The 23,172-nt window shown below is 34.8% G+C and overlaps 1 protein-coding gene across 2 annotated transcripts in view; it reads left to right on the plus strand.

Annotated features, from left to right (window-relative positions):
• The window catches only part of KLHL1 (kelch like family member 1), a 364,563-nt gene that overhangs the window by 9,842 nt on the left and 331,549 nt on the right, over positions 1 to 23,172 (plus strand). The gene's annotated exons all lie outside the window — the stretch shown is intronic.

Below are 23,172 nucleotides of genomic sequence, written 5' to 3' on the forward strand. Positions count from 1 at the left end.
CTAGCCAAAGCAGTCTACAGATTCAATGCAATCCCTATCAAATTACCAATGGCATTTTTTGCAGAACTAGAACAAAAAAATCTTAAACTTTGTATGGAGACACAAAAGACCCCAGAAAGCCAAACAATCTTGATGGAAAAAAAAAAAAAAAATGGAGCTGGAGGAATCAGCCCCCTGACTTTAGACTACAGTACAAAGCTACAGTAATCAAGAAAATATGGTACTGGCACAAAAACAGAAATATAGATCAATGGAACTGGATAGAAAGCCCAGAGATAAACCCATGCACGTATGGTCAACTAATATATGACAAAAGAGGCAAGGATATACATTGGAGAAAAGACAGTCTTTTCAATAAGTGGTGCTGGGAAAACTGGACAGCTACCTGTAAAAGAATGAAATTAGAACACTCCCTAACACCATACACAAAAATAAACTCAAATGGATTAAAGACCTAAAGCTATGACCACACACTATAAAACTCTTCGAGGAAAATATTGGAAGAACACCCTTTGACATAAATCACAGCAAGGCCTTTTTTGATCCACCTCCTAGAGTAATGGAAATAAAAACAAAAATAAACAAATGGGACCTATAGAAACTTAAAAGCTTTTGCACAGCAAAAGGAACTATAAACAAGATAAAAAGACAACACTCAGAGTGGGAGAAAATATTTGCAAATAAATCAACAGACAAAGGGTTAATCTCCAAAATATATAAACCACTCATGCAGCTCAATATTAAAACAACAAGCAACCCAATCAAAAAATGGGCTGAAGACCTAAATAGACATTTCTCCAAAGAAGATATACAGATGACCAAGAGGCACATGAAAAGATGCTCAACATCACTAATATTAGAGAAATGCAAATCAAAACTACAATGAGGTATCATCTCATACCAGTTAGAATGGGCATCATCAGAAAATCTACAAACAACAAACGCTGGGGATGGTGTGGAGAAAAGGGAACCCTCTTGCACTGTTGGTGGGAATGTAAATTGATACAGTCACTATGGAGAACAGTATGGAGTTTCCTTAAGAAGCTAGAAATAGAATTACTATATTACCCAGCAATCTCGCTACTGGGCATATACCCAGAGAAAACCATAATTCAAAAAGACACATGCCCCCCAATGTTCACTGCAGCACTATTTACAATAGCCAGGTCATGGAGGCATCTAAATTCCCATCAACAGACGAATGGATAAAGAAGGTGTGGTATATATATTCAATGGAATATTTTTCAGCCATAAAAAGAAACGAAATTAGGTCATTTGTAGAGACGTGGATGGACCTAGAGACTGTCATGCAGAGTGGAGTAAGTCAGAAAGAGAAAACAAATATCGTATACTAACTCATATATGTGGAATCTAGAAAAATGGTACAGATGAACAAGTTTGCAGCAGAAATATAGACACAGAGGTAGAGAAAAAATATATGGACACCGAGGGGGGGAAGTGGGGGGAGGGGTGGTGGTGATGGGATGAATTGGGAGATTGGGATGGACATATATACACTCATATGTATAAAATAGATAACTGATAAGAACCTGCCATGTAAAAAATTAAATTAAATTAAAAAAGAAATAATGGCAGAAAGGTTTCAAATTTTATGAAAAGTATAAACCCATAGATTCAATAATCTTAATGAATTCTAAACACAAGAAACATGAAAACTACCATAAGTCACATTTTAATCAAATTCTCAAAATGAACGATAAATATAAAAAATATCAGTTTCCAGAGAAAACACATGTTATGCAGAGAGGGATAAAAATAAGAATAATGGATCATTTTTCATTGAAAAAGATGCAAGTGATAGGTGGAACAACATCTTTTTAGCACTATAAAAAAACACTGCCCATATGAAGTCCTATATATACCCAAAATGTTTTTCAAAGTGAGAGTGATATTACAATTTTTTTCTGGCATAGAATAGTTGCAACAATTCGTCAGCAGGAGACATGCTCTATAAGAAATTTTAAAGTCCTTCAGGCACAAGGAAAATGACACCAGTTGGCAGAAAGGAATGAAAACCACCTGAAATGGTAACTACATGTGTAAACATTTAAGGTTATTCTTGATTATATAACTCTGGAACATTTGGAAAACAAATGGTGGTTAAACAAACAAACAAAAAACACTATAATTTGAGGTTTTTATCACATGCATAAGATATACGCATGCCTCCTACAGCATTAAGACTCAAGGGAAGAAATGAAAGTATCGTTTTTCAAGGTTCTTATACTAAATGTGAAGTGGTATATCATTTGAAGGTAGTCTCAGAAGTATGTTAGAAATCCTAAAGCAACCACTAAATTAACAAAACAATGATAAGTAGCTAGTAATACAACAAAAATTAAATGCTATCATAAAAAATATTCAATTAATCTCAAAAAAAAGAAAACAGGAGCAAAGATGGGACAAATAGAAAACGCACAGCACAATTATAATCTGAAACCTTACTATATCAAGAATTATATTAAAGTAGAAGCTCTATACATCCATAATTTAAAGACAAAGATTATCAACTTGTATAAAAAGCCAGACCCAAGTATATTTTGCTTACAATAAATACTTTAAAAAATGGTTAAAAAGAAAAAGATGGAAAAGATACATAGCATGCTAAGACTAAACAAAAGAAAGCTGAATGGATGTATCAATATTAGATAAAGTATATCTCAGAGAAAAGAATATATATCTGATAAAGAGAACCTATAAAAAACCTAGAGCCAACATCATAATGTTGAAAGATTAAATGTGTTTCCTCTAAGATCTGGAACAAAATAAGGATGTCTTCTCTCACCACTTTTGTTCAACATGGTATTGGAGATGCCAGTCAGTTCAATAGAAGAAAACAAAAAGAAAAGGCATGTATATTGGAAAGGAAAAAGAAAAGTTTTCATTTGTACAGGAATTGATCATCTATATAGAAATAAACAATATGGTTTTTGTTTGCAGACAGAATTGTTTATTAGAAAAAAATTATGGAATCTATAAAAAAGAGTTTTTCACAATGCAGGATATAGAATCAATATACAATATTCAATTGTATTTTTATATACCATCAAGGAACAATTAATAATTGAAATAAAAAAAATAATGTATTCATAGTAACATCAATAAAGTATGAAATACTTATGAATACCTATGACAAAAGATGTGAAAAACTCATAAGCTCAAAACAATAAAATCAGGCTGATGGTAATTAAAGAATTAAATAATGGAAAGATATATTATGTTCATGGGTCAGAAAACTTACTATTATTGAGATGTCAGTTCTTCCCAAATTGATCTATAGATAGTACACATCCTCCAAGAAAATATATGTATGCTTTTTTTTTGTACAAATTGACAGGCTCATTCTAAAATCCATTAAAAAATTCAAAGGAACTAGAAAGAGACAAAACAACTTTGAGAAAAGCTAAGAAATTTGAGTACTAACACTTACTGATTCCAGATGTATTATGAAGCTACTTTAATCAAAATAGTGTGCTATCAAGGTCACAATATATAGATTAATGGGAAATAGATAAAACATTTTTACAATAGCCATATTGAGTAATACTTTATGTCATAAAAAAGGAATAAACAACTGGTCATTGAATACTTATGACTGAATGAAAAAATATGTTATGATGAGTCAAAGAAACTCAACTGTATGGCATATTTCTTTTTAACATTTAAGTACTATAAGTCAGATAAACATCCATTTTGTTGATTATTCATATTTTGAATAGAAATTTGCTTCTAATTTGCCTTGAATCATGTATTGGAGTAACACACCTCTTGAATTTGATACATGGTTCAAGGAATCATCTATTGATATTTGCCTTGCAGAACATGATAATGAAATATTCACATTAAGTTTTTTGCTGTCTTCTTCTTAGCAGCAGATGAGAAACCTGAATAATTTTTGTTTGTTTGTTTGCGGTACACGGGCCTTTCACTGTTGTGGCCTCTCCCGTTGCGGAGCACAGGCTCTGGATGCACAGGCTCAGCAGCCATGGCTCACGGGCCTAGCCGCTCCACGGCATGTGGGATCCTCCCTGACCGGGGCACAAACTCGCGTCCCCTGCATCGGCAGGCAGACTCTCAACCACTGTGCCACCAGGGAAGCCCAGAGAAACCTGAATAGTTTTATACAAGCGTTTCTGCAAAGAAAGCTCAGAAGTTCTTGCTGTGTGACCACAAGGACTTTTATCTTGAGACAGTGGGAACCATCTCCATTGTTAATACTAGAGGAGAAGCAGTACAATTCACAGCTTTACCTTAAGGACACAGAAAGGAAATGCTATGCTGTTCTCATCTCTGATTCTTCTTTGTATTTTACCAGATGGCTTGGAAGCACCACTAAACATATTCTCCCACAGAGAAAAGAGAGCTCATTCTTCACTTTATTTCTTGTCCTAACATATATAAAATATTTACCTGTAATTATTCTCCTTAATAATGGCCTGTGACTTTTAAATATATTTCTTATTAGAAGAATACTTTTTCAATTGTAAAATTAAAATTAAATATGTATTATTAAAGAGCCTATCAAAGAGCACAACTTAAAATTATTTCTTTTTTTAAATTGAAGTGTAGTTGATTTACAATGTTGTGTCAACTTCTGCTCTACAGCAAAGTGATTCACTTATACACACACACATGCACACATACACACACATATATGTATATTCTTTTTTATATTTTTTTATTATGATTTATCACAGGATATTGAATATAGTTCCCTGTGTTATAGAGTAGGACCTTGTTGTTTATCCATTCCATATATAGCAGTTTGCATGTGCTAACCCCAAACCCCCTACCCATCTCCCCCTTGGCAACCGCAAGTCTGTTCTCTATGTCTGTGAGTCTGTTTCTGTTTCATAGATAGTTTCATTTGTGTCATATTTTAGATTCCACATATAAGTGGTATCATATGATATTTGTCTTTCTCTTTCTGACTTACTTCCCTTAGTATGATAATCTCTAGTTACATCCCATGCTGCTGCAAATGGCATTATTTCATTCTTTTTTATGGCTGAGTAATATTCCATTGTATATATCTACCACACCTTTATTGATTCCTCTCTCAATGGACATCTAGGTTGTTTCCATGTCTTGGCTATTGTGAATGGTGCTACTATGAACATAGAGGTGCATGTATCTTTTTGAATTATAAGTTTGTCTGGATATATGTCCAACAGTGTGATTGCTGGATCATATGGTAGCTCTATTTTTAGTTTCGTGGGGAACCTCCATACTGTTTTCCATAGTGGCTACACCAAGTTACATTCCCACCAACAGTGTACAAGTGTTCCCTTTTCTCCACTCCCTCTCCAGCATTTGTTATTTGTATATTTTTAATCATAACCATTCTGACTGGCGTGAGGTGATACATCATTGTAATTGTGATTTGCATTTCTCTAATAATTAGTGATGTTAAACATATTTTTACATGTCTTTTGGCCATCTGTATTTCTTTTTTTGGAGAAATGTCTATTTAGATCTTCTGCCCATTATTCAATTGCACTGTTTTTTTTTGTTGTTGTTGAGTTGTGTGTTTGTATATTTTGGAAATTAAGCCCTTGTCAGTTATATGGTTTGCAAATATTTTCTCCCAGTCTGTAGGTTGTCTTTTTGTTTCTTTTATGGTTTCCTTTGCTGTGTAAACACTTGTAATTTTGATTAAGTCCCATTTGTTTATTTTTATTTTTATTTCTATTGCCTTGGGACACTGACCTAATAAAACATTAGTACAATTTCAGAGAATATTTTGCCCATGATCTCTTCTGTGTTCTCTTCCATGTTTTCTTTTATGGTGTCATGTCTTATGTTTAAGTATTTAAGCTATTTCAAGTTTATTTTTATGTATAGTGTGAGGGTGTGTTCGAACTTCATTGATTTACTTGTGGCTGTGCAACTTTTCTGACACCACTTGATGAAGAGACTGTCTTTTCACCATTGTATATTCTTGCCTTCTTTTTCAAAGATTAATTGACCACAGGTGTGTGGGCTTATTTCTGGGCTTTCTATTCTGTACCATTGATTCATATGTCTGTTTTTGTGCCAATACCTTACCATATAGATTACTGTAGCTTTGTAGTAATGTCTGAAGTCTAGGAGGTTATGCCTTCTGCTTTGTTCTTTTTCCTCAGGATTGCTTTGGCAATTCTGGGTCTTTTATGGTTCCATATAAATTTTAGGATTATTTGTTCTAGTTCTGTGAAAAATGTCATGGGTAGTTTAAAATTTTTTCTGAATGTAATTTTTTCTTTCTTAAAATTGACACATCTGTTTGAAATCTTATCTAAAGTTGAAGACTCACTTGTATATGTTCTTACTCCTGTATTTTCACATTATTTTATTTGCCTCATACCAAATTTTCTCCAAGTATGGTAAACATTTGGATTCTTATTCATGAATGAACTCCAGAAAAAATTTTGGCCTTTATAATGCTACATACTGAAAATATGTATGATCTATAAATACTGATAATTTTGTACAGCATGTATTTCTCTAAATTAATATTGTTTGCCTTATTCTAATATGTTGACACCCACAGTTTCATGTTACAGTGGGAAGAAAACTGGATTCGGCATTTGAAAACTTAAGTTCTAGAGTAAACTACAGAAAAATGTCACCATTGTCACTTAAATTGCTGCTTATCTCATTTTTTCATTGGAATATGATTAGAGAGGGCAAGAAATACATTATATCTAAAGTCATCTAGCCTCTCTTCCATAAGACAACAGATCTTAACCTATAGTTGACTCAGCTTGACCCCAAGCAGCAATGTGAATTAGGCTTCCCTTAAGGTATAAATTAATCTCTATTTTGAACACTTAAGGTATATACTCTGAGCCAAATGTACCTTAAGAAGAAACTAAATAGTCTCTCACTCAATGAAGACTATTTTGAATTAGTTATTCTTTTCCAGAAGATATGCCATCTTCTTGATACACAAAGATGTATAGAAAACTCCTTTTTTCCACAGAGTAAAAACTAGTAATAAAAAATTAACAGATAAGTAATTATAGAAATTTAACTAGTGCTATACTAAATATATATATTAAAAAGGATTTTTAAAGGTACAGAAAAAGAAAGCTTCAAAAGGGTTTTAATGTAAGTTCAGACCAGCATCAGTGTGTACAATTGTTAATTAGAAGAAAAAAATATCAAGTAAATTAGCATGACTATGCCTGAGTAGACTGGTCAGATGATCTGGCCAGAGCTATAGACCATGACCAGACAGCCAAAATTCTTCTAGATTATATTAAAAACTTTGGATTTAACTTATGGTGACTTTGAAGCAATGAATCTAGCTGACAAGATTCAAACTTTAGAAAATTTTTCTGTTACAGTATGTAAGATAGATTAGAGAAAAGGTGGATGAAGCTAAAAATAGATAGCCATCTTAAAAGGCTAAAACAATAGTTCTACTGAGGAACTATTACTAAGAAAAGGGGCAGAAGGAAAGAAAGCACATGGAAAATAAAATGTCAGAATTGTCCATTAATTGAAGTTTTTAATTGTAAAAGAGAGAGAGGCAAGAAGATTCCTACAATTCTGGGTGGGCAAATGAATGGATTTTTTTGTTGTTCTACAAAGTGGACAATGCAGGAGACTAGAGGGAAGAAAATAATTTTTGTTTTGAACAATCTGAGTCCAATAAGTAGCTGTCATAAATATTTTAATTATTTTTTAGTCCTTTTGGAAGAGTTGTAGTGAGGTAAAGGAATTATAAGAATTAAAATTTAGAAAATTTTAGTTGAAGAATATGTTGGGACTTCAGATTTCACATGAAGCATAGACCTGGATAGTGACAACATGAAATATGTGGCCATGAGAATAATTTAGTAACTTGGATGAAGATGTGGAATTCAAGGCAGGAGCTACATTGTTTGATGAATCATCTATGGAAGACTGAATATGTCCAGGAATAAAGTTGGATTTGAGGGATCTCAATGTTGTCAATGAATAGAGGGCATAAGAAAATCAGTATGAGGTATATTAATGGAAACAACTCACTCAAGTCTATATATATCAATAAATCATTTTTGGTGAAACATTAATATTGTAATTATTTAATTTATAGATAAATTTATGAGTATATACATTACATGTAAAATTTAGATATAAACTTTAATTTATAGATAAATTAACTAATTTATATATTTACATATAAATGTATATGTAATATGTATATAACTTAATATATATAATATGTATATAAATTAACTAATTTATACATTTATATATAAATTAGTACATTTTTATATAAATACATATGGCCATATATAATATAAAATAAAATTTATAAGTAATCATATATAAATGGACAAATACTAAAATGTTTCTTTTTTAATTTATTAATTTAAGGTGGTAAATAACTTCTCCAAAGAGTACAATGCTTCTGAAATACCCAACACATTATTTCATTTGAGAGAAAAGCTATTGGAACCAAAGAGATAATACCAAATGCTTGGGTTTCCCGGAATTTAAAACAACTTCAAAAGTTTTTCAATATTCACACACATGCCTATAATTTTCTATGTTAAATTCAATGAATAAAAATTCTATTTCTCTGTTGAGTTTTTATGAATAAAAATAATTCCTACACTCTTTAGGAAAATGAAGTTATGAGCAGCTTTATATTTCACACAGCTTTATCCAATATTCTACAAGGTGGGAGAATTGCATTGGTCCAGGAATCAGCACAAAGAGACATGTACCAGAGTGAGCTGATGCAATATCAACAACCTATACACATAAGGATGTCAAAGTAATACAATCACTTCTGAAAAATCAGTAATTGCCACAATCTCAAGAAACATCCTTATTATTATTTCTTATTGACAAATTATCTTACAGTATGATGTTAAATATAACTCCTCTTTTTTAATATTATATTTTATTTAAAAGTGCAGATACATTTAATTTAGTGTATGAAAGTAAATTGGCAATTATTTTGGACTTTGCTTTCTTTAGATAGAGAAACTTTGACAGTTAAAAATTTAGAAAGAAGGAAGGATGCTGCACTTGAAATTAAAAATTACAATTCCTTGAAATTATAATTATGGAAACTTTATGATGAAATAGGTTAATCTTTTTCAAATAACAAATATATCTGAAGTAGAAATTATATTATAATTCTCAAGTCACTATTAAACAAGTAAATGGCTTAAATTTATATACTTGTGATATACAGGTTAGAAATAATCAGAAATATTTTATTGCTGGTGGGAATGTAATTTGCTGTATTTTTTGGGGGTGTAGAGAGCAATGGGACAATATTTATTGGTGACAAAAACATAAAAGCCTTTTTTTCAGTAATACAAATTTTGAGAATATACCTTCAGAAATAAAAGCACTAGAAGTTAAGGAAGACCCATATCCCACACTTGCTCATTGATAGAAAAATGACAAGAAATAATTTTGTATCCTTCATGTAAAATATACCATATAAAATATATCATGTAAATATATGTCAAAATATGTCATTAAAATATATAGAATTTGAAAAAGAATAAATAAATTTAGAATGTCTTGGAAAACATGAGTATTTGGTGCATAGAGCAATTTGTAAAAATTTGTGTAAGATGTGTGTAAAAATAACATGTGAGATATGATCACATTATATTAAACCTAAAAACAAAACATCCCCACATGCATGTTTATATGTGTAAATGCCTTTGTAAGAGAGAATAGCATGGTAAGTCAAATGCCACATTTTTACATTTGTTTCCTGAAGATTATAAGATTCTTTTCTATGTTCTTGATGTGATACATTGAGCTTGATTACAATTATATTTTTAAATTAATAAGATAAGAAAGGTTGCAAAAAATTTAATTTATTAAATATTTACTTTAAGAATAACGCATATTATTATTGCATATTATAATACATATTATAATATGCATATTATTATTACCCAAGCAGTTAAAACTATAGATATATAATGTAGCTGATAAATAAGGACATTAAAATATTCTAAGATACCAAAACATTCACCAAAGGATTATTTTTTTCCTATTCATTATATTTAGTTTTCACTATACTATCAGGGTGGTACTGGCCTCATAGAATGAATTTGGGTGTGTTCTCTCCCCTTTATTTTTTGATGGTTTCTTTATCTTTGTTGGATTTCTCATTTTCTTCATACACTGCTTTACTAATTTAGTTTAGTTGTCTATTTATATGCTGTTATAGTTTACTGAACTCCTTTTAAAATAATTATTCTGATTTCTTTGTCAGACAGTTCAAAGATCTCCATTTCTTTAAGGCCAGTTATTGAAACTTTATTAGTTTCCTTTGGTGGTGTCACGTTTATCTGCTCCTTGTATCTTTGTGTTGGCATCTTCATTTGAGTAAATGATCTCCTCTTTCAGACTTTACACATTCCCTTTGGCAGAGAAAGACCATCACTAGTCCAACCAGCTTGGGCACTGAACCAATCAGCTGGTATTACTTGCAGACAGGCAGGGCTTACTATCAAGGATCTTAGTTGGGCAAGACCATTGCCAATGCTCTGAGGTTGGGAGTGAGGGGTCCCCAGCAGAGCTCCAAAATTGGGTTAGCCTAGTGGTTGGGATCTGCATTCAAGTGGAGCTGCTGGGAGGCCTCCTGGTTTGTTGGGGCTGCTGACTGTACTCAGTGGTCAAGTGGGGTCACTAGCTGGGCTCTGTAGTCACCTCTGGACGGGTGAGGTTGCAGGTTATGTTCACTGACAGATGAGGCTACTAATTAGGCTCTGCAATTACATAAGTCTGCAGGCTGGGATCCATAATTGCTCCTGATCAGGTGGCGGTGCCACTGGCTATGCCCTAAAATTGGGCAGGTCCACAGGCTGGGCTTGAAGATTGGGTAAGCCACTGGCTATGCTCCTCTGTTGTGTGAGGTCACCGTCTGGGCTCTCTGTTTGGCTAGGGCCTCCAGCTATTGGATGCACTTGTGTGGGACTGCTGACTGTGTCTCATGATGCGGCAGGGTCACTGTCTGTGCTCTGGGCTCCTGGCTGTGTGGGGCCGCAGTCTGTGTTCTACGATATAGTGGGGCCACTAGCTGGCTCCCTGCTTGGGCAAGGCCACTGTCTGTGTTCAACAATTGAACGGGGCCATAGGCTGGGCAGTGTTGCTGGGTGGGTTGTAGGCTAGGTGGCACTGTTGGCTGGGCTCTGAGGCTGCCCAGAGTCACTGTTCAGGCTCCCTGTCTATGCTCAAGAGTTGGGCTTCTGGCTTGTTTCCCTGCCCAAGCAGGTCTGTAGGGTGGCTCCAGGCCTGCCTGGATTCTCTGGCCAGGCTTCTTGATGGGGTGGGACTAGAGCCTATGTTCAGTAGTTGGTGGGACTGCAAATTTGTTCTTCTACCCTGGTGGGCTATGGAATGCTTTATCAATTAGGTAGAGCTTTGAGCTTGCTTACCTGTCCAGTGGGGCCATAAAATGGCTTTAAGTCCAGTATAGCCTGTTGGCTGGGGACTCAAATCTGCCAACTGAGCTCCCTGACCAGTGGGGCCACCGACTCAGCTCTGAAGATGGGCAGATCCATTGGCTGGATCCTTGTTTGGGAACTGCTGTAAGCAGGAACTCAGTCAGCCAAGATCTGATCACTGGTTGCTGGTAGCCCTGCCCCCTTCTCTATCTGATCCCCAGTGGTTGAACCCGCAGATTTCCCCTTGTGACCCTTGGGAAGGCAGATGTGGATATCTACCTTGGCCTTCCTTTTCCCACTGGAGAATTCATAATCCCAGGGGGGCCCTCCTGGTGAGCTGCTATGCCAGCCTTGGGGAGAAATGATGCTATCAAAGTGAAACTGCTCCCTTACCCATCTAAGGAGGTCCTTCTCAGTCCTTGTGATTCAGGAAGATGCATCAGCCTTACCCCCAGTTTCTGGGATTTTCACAATGGTGTCTTTCTATGGAAAGTTGATAGTTGGTCTTCTTGTTATGGGGACTAAATTTGGGAACAACATATGTCACCATCTTGATGAGCTCACTCTCCAACTTTTCAAATATTATCAAAATTTACTTAGATTTATTTTCCAAAATAATGGAAAGAGAATTAAGTGTGCCTACTTCATAAACTATAACAATTTCAACTATTTAATATTATATATAAGTATAACATTAAAAGAGTATTATCTAAATTTCAGGTGAAATTTTCTATTTTAAAATGACAACACTTTCAAATCATACAAGCCAAATTTATGGAGTCTAGATTATTAGAATTAAAAAATAGCTGGCTACACTAAGTCTCTGTCTTCCTGAGTTACATGAGGTTTCCACATCTGCCTTATCCACCTCACATGCATATTTATTGAGGAAATCACAGCCGAGCATCTAAAAGCACTTGGAGACTAACACATTACTTACATCATGGCGGTTGAGCTAGCAATGTCGGTAGTGGGGTCCATAGTACCAGAGTTAATGAAACTAGATTGAAAATACTTGCAGTGTGTCACTTTTTCCCATGAGACAGAGCTTTATCTAGGCTTTAATATTGTCATATGTAATTTGCTAGAGAATGTTTATATAGAACTTCATTAGTAAAGCATGTAACCTTGCACTAAATATTATATAATAACCTGACAATGTTGTCCACAATGATTCATTGGCTATTATTTTTTAAAAAGAGAGAAGGAAGGAAGGGAGGAAGGGAGGAAAAGAAAAACAACCCAAACAGCACACAAAGAGTAGTTCCTCTTTAATTCTGTGAATGTTTCTCCGAGTTTTTGAAATACATTATCAGGACAATGATTCAGTCTTTCTCTTTCAGAGAAGCAACATGTTTGCAAGTCTAACTCTGGCTGTCTTTCAAAATGTCATCTTGTCCTGAAGCTAGTAATTACAACCAGTGTATTCTCATTTAGCTACTGTTGCTTTAATAATTTGAATTGCAACTGATTCTCTTTATCCCACTTCCTTGAGAAGAGACTCTATCCTGGTAAGTCTACTCTGCTAATCACATCTGTCTCCTACCTGGAATGTGAGGTCAAGTTATATTACACAAAGCAAGGAACTTTTCTTCTGATTTGAAGTTTTGCTTCTGTTGTTTTGTTTTTGCTTTCAAGTCTATTCTCATAGCAATTACTTTTCAGGGCCCATATTTGGAAATATAAACCCTTGTTTCTATTTGTTAAATAGAAACCCTTACCAATTCCCCAAATGGAGTTGTTCTGAGGTCTTTTTGAATTTTCTCCTAAGGACACTGTTAGAAAGTTCTCAAAATTCCCATAATGTGTGTTAATTACACTAGAACTGAATCACCGCATTGGGAGTGTCTTTAAAGTTCCCACCTTGGGATTACAGAAGAGTATCCCTTCCCTCCTCCCCAATAAAAAGCATGGCATTGGAATCAGGGACTTTTTGTATACAGCATTAAGAAAAATAACCATTTAAAATATTCCTGATAGAGCCAACTTCATGGCATGCAATCTTCCCAGTCTCACAAGGCTGTGCCTAGAAGGATCCCATGGTTGGTTTAATGCTCTGCTGTCTCTCTCTTGAAACTCCTAATAATTTTGTGTGAGGGACCCTACACCTTCATTTTGCATCGAGTTGCACAATTATGTCATTAGTTCTTGATAATCCTGAGAATGCAAGTAGAACAAGTCCTTCTCTTTCTTGGGTCCTACATACCTTTAACTTTCCACTGGACAAATCTGCCAATCACTGTAAAACTTTTTATTTTAAGATTATTGCAATAAGCTTTCTCAAAAAGAGTCCCAAAGTCCCAGGACTTTACCAAATTTCGCTTAGATCCTATCACTGATACCACTGATTATGTTGAGTAGATCAATGACTGAAGCAATACTTATTATTTGGAAGAAAAATTAGGTTTTTAATCACTCTCTGAACTGCCCATATCAATGCTATATCAAGGTCAGTGAAACAGAAGCTTGAAAAGCAAGATATCTAGGCCTAGACATAAAGAGGAGACTATTTTTAGTAGCAGTGGGGATTAGGTAGAGGGCATGGTCCTTGAGATTTATTCAACTCTTCCCACATCTCTTATCATTAATTCTCTTGGCTGGGTCAGAATTCAAGGGAGATAAACACAGATATAATTCCTTACCTTGTTTATTTGGAGCAGTATGAGAGGAAACCAAGTAGGCAGGTAGAAAAAAGTTGGCAGTTGTGGGTTTGCAATGGAGAAAGCAGAGGAAGGAGTAATAGGGATCAAAAGGATGTCCTCAACTTACCTGCCCAACTAAGGAAGTCACTCAAGTTTCTATGTAAAAATGGCAATTTTCTAGTGATTTCCCAGATAAGTCAAAGTACACTTGGAGTAAAATGGCCCCGTCTGCTTTAGACAGAGAACTGAAATATAGTGTCTTACAACTTAATTCTAAACCTTTCTAAACACAATCTACTCAAAAGTTTTCTGACATGAAAGAATGGGAATTTTCTATTTTAGTCTACATGAGTCTAATAATTGTACCAGGTGAACTTTTGCCTTTTTTCCAAGAAGCTCCATTTTCCCAAATTCAATCCAGTCAGCAATAATTAATATATTCTTACATTAAAAAATTTTAGAGGAATGCTTTATATTTTTTTTTATATAAATCTTAGAGAAGTTTCTAGATGCTCTTTGGCAACCTTTCAGCTTCCTGTAAGAGGGCTCATTTCCACAAAATATCTTGCTTAAAGAATCCAATTTTCTCATATTAAAAAGAACCATGGGTAATTTAAAATAAAATTAGTTCTAATGACTGGTACAATTGAATATAGCCTTTTACCATGTTTTAGTAAAATATATAATTCCATAATCAGATATGAATGTTAGACACAAATAATGTCACAAGAGAAATTCTGTTTATTTAGTTAATTACTCAAGCATATTAAATACCTTTATACATATAAATATGATCTTGATAAAATGTATATGTCAGTTTGCAGTATGAACTGCAGTTCTGATTGTCACTTAGCTTTTATAACTTAGCCTTCATGCTCCACTCTTTGATCGCCCAAATATGATCAATTCATTTGTGGCAAAGCTCTTTGTGTATGATATAATTGATTCAAAATTCCATGAGAAAACAAATACTTTGTCAAAATCAGACTAATGCCAAGTACAAACTTCAATTTGGAAATTAAAAAATTATTTTAAAATCTACCAAAGTAAATAATACCTTCCTACACACACTTTCTGTGTGAAAATATTTTTCTTACAATGAGGCAGATAGTTTGGGAGAAAAAATTAGAAAAGTAGGATATTGCTGCTCTATTTGGGGGGATACAACTATAGTGCTTAGGGATACCTAGATTCTACCCCTCCCCCATTTCATTATCTATCTGAAGGTAAGAGCCTTTGGTTATCAAATTGATTTAGGACTTCAGAGCCAGTCTACTTCACTTGCTCTTTGGAGATATGGTGGCAGAGGATGTGTTCAGTCTTGTGGATGAGCCTCTCTGAGGCTGACAGACAGAATTTATTTACTCCATCACAATTATGGGATCAGAAGTGTCCTCTGTTACTCCCTACCTCTTTCCCTTCCTTCATCTCTCCCTCGCTGCCTACTCTCTGTTGACTCTCTGTCTGTATTTCTTCCTCTCTATTTCCCCAATCTTATTTTCAACTCATCTAAGATATTCAATTCTAGATAATGATAAAATTCTTTAAAAGAAATATCATATAGTTTATTTTCATTTTATTCTACTATGCAGCTTTCTTGGAGGCACATGCAACTTGATACAACTTTCTTAAGAAGTTCCTATGAGGAAAAACATTTATAGTGTTGTCCTATAAGGGGATTTTCCTAATTTTATCCAATGGCACTGAAAAATAAAATCATATTTCATGATTTCAAAATTATATTTAAAATGTATTAATGTATTTTGGGTATAAAGTCTCATAACTATTGTTCTACAGTATAGAACTTCCGTAATGATGAAACGGATGCACAGTCCAATACTACAGATGTACAGTCCAATACTATAGACACTATCTACATGTGATAACTGAGCACTTAAAATGTGGTTAGTCTAACTGAAAAACTGATTTAAAAAACTGATTAAAGTTATTTAATTTGAATTATTCTAAATATAAGCAATCACATATAGCTAGTTGCTACCATATTGGACTAGTGCCATCTTATAATGAACAATATGAGCAACTTCTCTATATTTTTAGTGTGCTACAATACCATGGTGGAATTAAGAAAGGGATAATTCAGCACATAAAAATAAAGTTGTTATTGTAAAGTTTTGTATTTATAATCCATTGGATGCTTTACATTCCACAAGTCATTATTTTAATTAGTAATACTACTTTTCATTAATTAAAACTAAAATTATATAAGCTGTATGGTACAAAATATAAGCAAAATTGCTCATTATTTTATGAAATACATGCTTACAGTTTTGACTATTATGCATAAATAAAGATAAGAATGGGGCTTCCCTGGTGGCGCAGTGGTTGAGAGTCCACCTGCCGATGCAGGGGATGCAGGTTCGAGCACCGGTCTGGGAGGATCCCACATGCCGCGGGGCAGCTGGGCCCGTGAGCCATGGCCGCTGAGCCTGCGCCATCTGGGGCCTGTGCTCCTCAGTGGGAGAGGCCACAACAGTGAGAGGCCCGTGTACCGCAAAAAATAAATAAATAAAATAAAGATAAGAATTGTTACTATTTCATCTTAAATAGGAAGTAAGGTTTTAGGCAAATATATGGTGGGTAAGCAAAGATTCTAAATACAGGAAACAATCTGAACTAAGTCATATAGGTAGAATTAAGTGTAGAAGTAATAAATGATAGTTGATCAGAAAAATAACAGATTTGGACTGAAGAATAAATTAGAAAGTTGCATTCATTTTTGATTTGTTTTTATTTCTTTGTAACCAGTTACCACAAAATTAGTGGCTTGAAACAACAAATAATTATTATCTCTATTTCCATGAATGAGGAGTGGGGGTATGACTTAGTTGTATCCTCCATTGAGCCTCATAAGCCTGAAATCAAAGTGCCAGCTGGGATTCATTCTCATCCAGAGGTTTGACTGGGGAAGACTGTTCCCAGGCTCACTCGGGTTATTGTCACAATTCTTTTTGTTGTGGCTGTATGACTGAGGGTCCTGGCTTCTTATTGGCTGTCAGCTGGAATCTGCCCTCAGGTTCTCAAGGACACCCACTGTTCCCTACCACACTGCCTTCTCCATAGGCAGTTCACACATTGGCTATTGGCTTCTTCAAGGCCAGAAGAAAAGTTTATCTCTGCAGACTCATGCAATGGAGTCTCATATAATGTAAATTAAGATAGTTGCATCCTATCACCTAAGCCACATTCTACTGGTTAAAAGTAAATCACAGATTCTACCTGCACTGAAGGGAAGGAGATTATATTAGGATATGAGATCTCATTAAGGATCACCTTAGGTTGAGTCAAGTACAAAAAGCTATTTGAGATTTAATTGTGGAGTGTATAGATTTACCATTTGAACATCATACATTTTTGAGTAGATATACATTTAAAAGAAGTGCTTTGAAGGCTGAAGTTGCAGTGTACAATGGAGAATGACTCAAGTCATTTAGATAAAGTCTTCATTTACTTGAGGAAATAAAATCAGAGGTTTTTTTGTTTGTTTGTTTTGCTTTGTTTTGTTTTGTTTTGATAGAACTAAAGTCAAAGGATCAATTTTTTAAAACACCTTGCATTATTCTAGACAGTTATCAGGTAGTAAAGCCCTATATTTGAGTGGCAACTTCTGTAGTATAAGAAAGCCAATGCAGTAATTAAGGAAACTAAGGAGAATTAAGTGCTGATTCCATCTTCCCTAGAAGTGTGATCAGGAGCACAGGTGTTAGGCATGTCAACCACACATCTGTAACTGGAGAGAGAAAAGTAAATTTAACAAAGAAAACAGGAGTAACAAAGAAAATGAGGGCTTCCCTGGTGGCGCAGTTGTTGAGAGTCTGCCTGCCGATGCACGGGACATGGGTTTGTCCCCGGTCAGGGAAGATCCCACATGCCGTGGAGTGGCTGGGCCCGTGAGCCGTGGCCACTGAGCCTGCGCGTCTGGAGACTGTGCTCCGCAACAGGAGAGGCCATAACAGTGAGAGGCCCGCGTACCGCAAAAAAAAAAAAAAAAAGAAAATGAGAAGGAATGTATTCCCTGAGGTAATAGGTGAAAATACCTATGATGCAATATCCTTCAAGATTAAAATTTTTTTAAAGAGGGAATATTATCAATAGTTCCAAGTGTCTAAAAGTAAGAAACAGAATAGTGATTACCGATTTGAGGTTTGAGGAGAATGGGGAATGATTGCTAATGGGTACAGGGTTTCTTTTGAGGGTGATAAAAATTTTCAAAACCTGAATGTGGTGATATTTGAACAACTTTGAATACAAAGAAAAACACTTATTTGTACTCTTTAAGTAGGTAAATTGTATGGTATGTGATTTATATCTTAAACTATTGTGTAAAAATTAAGAAACTGTTTTTAATGAAAGATAATTGTTATTTGTAAAATCTTCTCATGTATAGATATTTTGAATATTCCTGAAATTTTAGGTATAAGGATGTTTGGACATAATGAAAGAATATATTGAAGCCTAGAATATATAATTACAAGTTTTTCAGTATAATAGTCAATTTATAGTAGTAGATGGAATAGGAGATAAAATTGTATTGATCCTGTATGTCCAATTCACAAGAGCAACTGTTTAAAACTACATAGGACAAAACCAAGGAAAGACTGTAAAGCCATATTAAAATCAACAATAAAAAGTACTGTAGGCCAGGCCTGGGTATGTCCCACATGCACACATCCTGGGAAGGTGCCCCCTTAGCAGTCATTTTGCCTTATGGACTCCTCTGTAGAGGAGGTTTTTCTACCTGAGTGGTGGATGTAGAACTTGGCAGTTGTATTGCCAACATTTTCTTTGGCAGGTAGCAGGACAGGGAGTAGCAACCGCCCAAAGAAAATATCATAATTTCAACCATGCAATTGTTGTTTGAGTTAATGGGCTGGTACCAAAACCTGGCCCCAGAAAATAAGCACAACTATGTGCAGTAGGACCACAAGAGAATTTGTAAATATTTTCTCTGTAGTGTTTGACCTGTGGAATTGTGCACAAATACTCTTTCTGATCTTGCTGTAGGTGGAAGAGGAGATATAATTTCAGATGTCAACAAATTTTTGAAAGATAATAAGTGGATGGAGGAGTAGCAGTAAACTCAATGAACAAGTGAAACACCTGCTCTAAGAGCCTGCAGATGGGGATACTAAAGAGAATTGAGTGTTTGATGAGTAGAACTCAGGACAGGCTCAGGATTTGGAGGTGCCAGAAAGATACAGCTAGATTTCTTTTTCTTCCCAGACAGAAGACTTTTCTCTAGAGAAAATGATTTTCAGGGAAGTAATCTATAAGTACATGTGAGAAAAATTTATGATGAGAAGCCACAAAAATAGTATGAGTCCTCATTTTATGAAAGTTGGTTGTAAGAGATTTTTTTTGCAATACTTACAGAGTTCTCTTGTAGAAGTGTCCTGTAGAATTAGATAAGGCCATATTTGTTTGGCCTTCTCTCAAAATCAGTGGTCCTCTGAAGCAACTGGTTCTATAGGCAAATTTTTTTAAAAAATTAAAAATTCATGTTCTAACAAAAATAATTGATGTACTCCCAGAGCAGATTGAATAATTAGGATCTGAAAACAAGGTAAAGGAATCCTAAGGAAATGTGAAATTATACAGTTAAAAGAAGAGAAGAGCTGCTTATATCTACAACATTGATGATTTAAATCTTTGCTGCCCAGTTTAAACAATTGGAAGTTTGTGAAGTGGGTGGAGCTCTTTTGATAGTAGAAGATGCTCAGTCTGGACAGATGACCATTTTGTGAGAAAACAACATACGGACTCTGAAAATATTAAATCTCTTGTGGATTTTTTTTAATGAATGAAAGAAAAGGAACTTAAGAGTCTGATCATAATGAGTGATTGAAAAGAGGGAAGCAAGAACAAGGAGAAAGAAAATGAATGGGTGAGAAAAAATAAAGAAAGAGTATAGAAAGGAAGATAAGAGGAAGAAAGAGAAAAATAAAGGGCTTGTGGTGGAGAAATAAGAAAGATAAGTTGCTTACAAAATATGCACACAAGCTGAACTTATGAATGAAGATGCAGCCGATCTCAGAATCACAAAAGTCATGAAGTGGAGGAGAATGAAAATGAAGCAGATAGTGGAAGAAGCAGCCACCAGGATAGTTGGGAAAAAATAAATATAGATCTTGTAGTCATGATTAAAGAAGATCAACAAGCCAATATAGTCATGTAAGCACAGAAGTAAAAGTTGGAACAGAGAGCAAGATATAAAGCCCAAGGATAAAGAAAAGAAGAGATCTGATGATTTAAAAAAAAAAAGAAAAGAAAAGAAAACTAAATTAAACTGTGCATTTGGGATTCAATGAGTTGAAGGAAAGTGATACTAAGAATGAGGTCAATGGGACTAGTGAAGACATTAAATCTGAAGGTGACGCTCAATCCAGTGAAAACTAATATGGTAAGACCTCAGACCAAACTGAGGATTATTGTTTGAAGATTTTTAGAATACTACTGAAAATGGCATAAAGTGAAGAATAACATTAAAATGAGATGAAAGAAAGCTATAGTGGAATAGAAAAAGTATAAAGCTCAGTTAATTAATTTTAGTTAGCAATTAATTCAGGACTGATGACACCTACCAGATTTCAGAAAATGTGTTAATAGCATATATGCCACTGATATCATTGGTCTTGTGTCAAATATTTTTTTTAGGTTTTTAAAGAAATATTACCTAAATATGTGGCTTGCTCTCTAATTGCAAGTTTTCTTTCTTGAACTTTGAGAGGAGAATTAAACATTAGTATTCATGTGAATAAGATTAAGTGGGATTCCATTTTTACAACTCTTCTATTCTTAACCTTTGGCTTTCTGTTATCAAGAAAAAAAGTAACTTTATATTGAATTCAATTGGTTTCACTAGTGGTGGAAGAAACCACATGGCCTATATTTTCCAATTTTTATATTTTTTAAATTTTGAATTGGAAGTAGGATATATTTGTACTAGTCAGTGTTCTTGCTCATATGCCCTGTTATAATTAGACATTACCAAAAATTATAACTCAATCACATATGGTCTGTAATAAAAATAGGTATAATATGTCAAATGCTCACCATATGCCAGACACTATACCAAGCATTTTATATGTATCATTTTATTTGATCCTCAACTAACCTCTATGGGAATAGATAATATTGTTATTTTCATTTTTCAGATGAGAAAATAGAGGGACAGCTATATCACAAAGCCTAATATTGGCACAGATAAGATTATAAATCATATATTCACATTAGTATATATATATATATATATATTTGTATAACTATTTAACTTAACAAATTTTTGCTTTCCACTTTATTATAACACAAGAGAATTTATATATCCAATCAATGATAACCTTTTGAATTTTGGCTTATTGAGAAAATAGCCCCAGTCACAATTTGGTGAGTGAAGAATGAATAGATAATCTATCTCCTTTAAATGCATCAGCAGTCTGAGCAATACATATTTCTAAGAAAAAAAGGAAAAGGGACCATCTGGGAAAGCTATTGAACTTACTGTATTTCTAAATTTCCCTCTCTAAGTAGGTCTTTCTATACTTGCTTATACTCGTTGACCAGGTAGAATGTAGCCACATGAGTAGCTCTTAGAGATTCTGAATTCTTTATGAATTATAGCAAGTATTGAATCTTACAGGACCTAACTGAAAACAGAATCAAAAGATCTGGGTTCCAATTCTGTCTTTATCATTCTATATAATTTAAATTAATCAGGATCAGGATGGCAGAGTAGAAAGGCCCAGAGCTCATCGCCTCCAACAGTAAAACCAAAATTACAACTACATATAGAAACACTCTCTTTGAGAAAGACCTAAAGACTACCACAATAGCTCCTCTGCAACTAAGTATATAAAGAAAAGCATATTCCATCAAGGTGGAATGGAGGGACAGAGATATGACCTAGTCAGGAACTACACCTCTGGAGGGCAAACCAAAAATGGAACGGTATATCACAAACTCCAAGGTCCTTGCAAAAGGGGCAAGGGGTTTGAGTCCTACATTAGGCACCCCAGCCCTGGATATTGGCACAAGGTAGTTGAACCCCCTTAATGGATTTAAAAACCAACAGGGCACAAGACCAGAAGTGCTGAAGGATTGTAGGAAACCAAGATTCCACTGTTAAAGGGCACATATACAAACTTACTCCCTTTGAGTTCCAGAGCAGAGCTAGCAAATTAAAATACTCCAGGCCCTTTAGCCAGACTGCCAAGACTGCCCCAACACACCACCTCAAGCCAGTGCCAGGCTCTGGCCTCAGACTCCCACTTGACCAAGGTGGTAACACTTGGCAAGCCCCAGGAGAAGCCAGGGGTGGGATTTGGCTACAGATCCACCCACCAAGGCAGTGGACCTCAGTCTATCCTGGGAGAAGCTGTGAGCTGCACCAGGCTGTGGCACCAGCCAGCCTTGCCAAGGCAGTGGTCCCTGGTCCACCCTGGCAAAAGCCCCAACCCAGGCCAACTTTGACTCCAGTCCTCCTGTCACAGCCACTAGGCACAGACAGCCTGATTTGCTTATATAAAAGGACACACTTTCAAGACTGGGAGAAGTAACTGTTTTGCCTAATTCATAGAGACCAACACAGAAAGTAAAACAACATAATATGACAGAGAAATATGGTCCAAATTAAAGAACAACATGAAACCCCAGGGAAAAAACTAATCAAATGGAGATAAGTAATTTATCCTATAAAGAATTCAAAGTAACAGTCATAAAATTCTCACTGAACTTGGGAAGAGAAGAGGAATAAAATGTGAACCTCAACAAAGAACTAGAAAGTGTACAAAAGAAATAGAGCTGAAGAATACAATGACTGAAATGAAGAATATACTCACTACAAGGATTCAATAGCAGATTAGGTGATACAGAAGAATGCATAAGTGACTTGAAAGACAGAATAGTGGAAATCACCCTATCAGAACAGCAAAACAAAAAGAATATTAAAATATGAAGATAGTTATCATAAGATAATACTATGAACATCAACAAATTGGACAACCTGGAAGAAATGGGTAAATTCCTAGAAACATATAATTGTCCAAGACTGAATCAAGAATAAATGGAAAATCGGAACATAATAATTACTGGTAATG

This window comes from Neophocaena asiaeorientalis, unplaced genomic scaffold (assembly GCF_003031525.2).
Source record: "Neophocaena asiaeorientalis asiaeorientalis breed wild unplaced genomic scaffold, Neophocaena_asiaeorientalis_V1.1 scaffold81, whole genome shotgun sequence".
In the NCBI taxonomy this organism is placed as follows: Eukaryota; Metazoa; Chordata; class Mammalia; order Artiodactyla; family Phocoenidae; genus Neophocaena; species Neophocaena asiaeorientalis.